This window comes from Pinus tabuliformis, chromosome Q (assembly GCF_031772625.1).
Source record: "Pinus tabuliformis cultivar Carrire ecotype Pingquan chromosome Q, CPIR1, whole genome shotgun sequence".
Taxonomy (NCBI): domain Eukaryota; kingdom Viridiplantae; phylum Streptophyta; class Pinopsida; order Pinales; family Pinaceae; genus Pinus; species Pinus tabuliformis.
In genome coordinates this window covers 1,144,192,234-1,144,194,087 of record NC_142296.1, presented here as the reverse complement: position 1 = coordinate 1,144,194,087, position 1,854 = coordinate 1,144,192,234, and the positions used below count along the sequence as shown (strand labels likewise).

The window sequence follows — 1,854 nt, the reverse complement described above, 5'->3', positions numbered from 1 at the left end:
TGATTTTTGAATAGTTCACTTAGCACTCATTGCATCGGGTGATGCTCACAGGGGTGAAGAAGTGGGATTGAAACTAGTGAAATGAATCACATAGCATCAATCATCACTTATTTTTGGGTATTATTTGTTGTGGGAATGATATATGGTTTGGAAAATCACAAAGAGACATGTATCAATAATTACTTCCATGAATGATTTTTTACCACTTGTAAGTGATTTCAAGTGTAATAATTAAATAATTAAACTATTTCTATTAAATGTTTTGGTTGACTTTTTAATTGTTATGTATTAATGGCAAATATAACTTGATTTAATATAAACTAAATAATCTCTTAATTTGCTTCACTACAACACAAAGGGGGTTTTAAAACAATTTTTGGGTAAATTGTCTAAACTTGAGACAAAAGAAAACCTGTCTATTATCTTAAATATTATCTTTAAGTGGATGTCTCAAATTAAATTTTCTTAAAATATTGTCTCTATAAAGACAATATATAAGACAAGCATTTCTGTCTCTCCAGAGACAATTTCATTTTTGTCTCTCTAGAGACAATAGTTGGGATTAAAGACATATTGTCCTTAAAGAGACAATGTCTTTGATCCTAACTATTGTCTCTCTAGAGACACTAAAAAAATAACATTCAAAGATAATACAACATCACTTTTGTGTCTTTAGAGACAATATAAAATAATGAATCTAGAAAAATATCTCACCATTGAAATAAACCAATATCAAAAGTATTTAATTAAAAATAAACTACAATATTATTGATTAATTCATATTAGGACACAGTGGAATCGAACCACCAACCTCCTGCTTATAAAGCAGATGCTCTTCCATTAAGCTAGCATCCTTTAAATAATTATGTGAGAGTTATTAAATAGTTAAAATAAAAATACATCCAGATTAAAATCACAACAACTGAAATTATATCAAAATCGCTCTCAAAATAAATTTAATAAAAGAACTTTACAAAGCAGTCACAAATATCAGTCAATTGAAAATAATACTTTTGAATGGAATGGTTGAAAACAAAATAGCTAGATTTACATTAAAGTTGGACCAAAAATAATAAAACAACAAAAACCCTTGAAACACAAATATGCCAATAACTTTGCAAATAATATAGGCATGATGATCCGTTATTTTTGGTGGCTCCTTTCCACTAATGGTGAAGAAAAACATCATCAACATCTAAAACCTAACTCAAGGTGGAAGAGAATAATACCTACTCTTGCTACTAGGTATTTGGCATCACCAATCTCATGTTATACTACTTAGTCTTGTGAGGAGTTTCCCGAATCAATTCAGTACTAGGATTTAGTCGAGGTTCCTATTGCAAGCAGCTTGATGCCAGTCCAACTAGTTCAGTTGCATCTTCATTTTCATACTATCCATCTAAGGAAAAGTCCATTAGGACCAACACATTCTTCCCTCGTATAAAATATAAGGCCCGCAACAACAGTTCCCATATCATAATTTCTGACAGAATTTCAAATAACCATGGAGATTGGAATCTATAAGTATCATCAGAGAAACTTCAACCTGTACTAGACATATATGAAAATGAGGGTAAAAGATACCTGCTTTTCTATCTGTCCCAAAGTATTTGAGATGGAAACCAACAAAGGGATGGAAATGAGTTTCTGTAAACAAGAATACTTAAGATAGATTTTTTAGGAAACTGCAGGAAACAAAGGTAATGCCAGGAAACAATTTTGAAAAAGGTGAACAGAAGATCTTTTCATTGAAGTTATTTCCCTTCACCTACCATAAAATATCTTTTTTTTTTTACTTGAGCTTCCATGTTTTAGAGATATTTCTTTTGATTTAGTGAGCTAGGGAAGAATTAC

General features: G+C 30.5%; 1 non-coding gene across 1 annotated transcript; it reads right to left on the bottom strand.

The window, feature by feature from the left end:
• Nucleotides 1-783: 783 nt before the first annotated feature.
• Nucleotides 784-855, bottom strand: TRNAI-UAU (transfer RNA isoleucine (anticodon UAU)). Its single transcript has one exon. It is a non-coding gene; the product is annotated as a tRNA-Ile (tRNA).
• Between the last annotated feature and the right edge of the window lie 999 nt (nucleotides 856-1,854).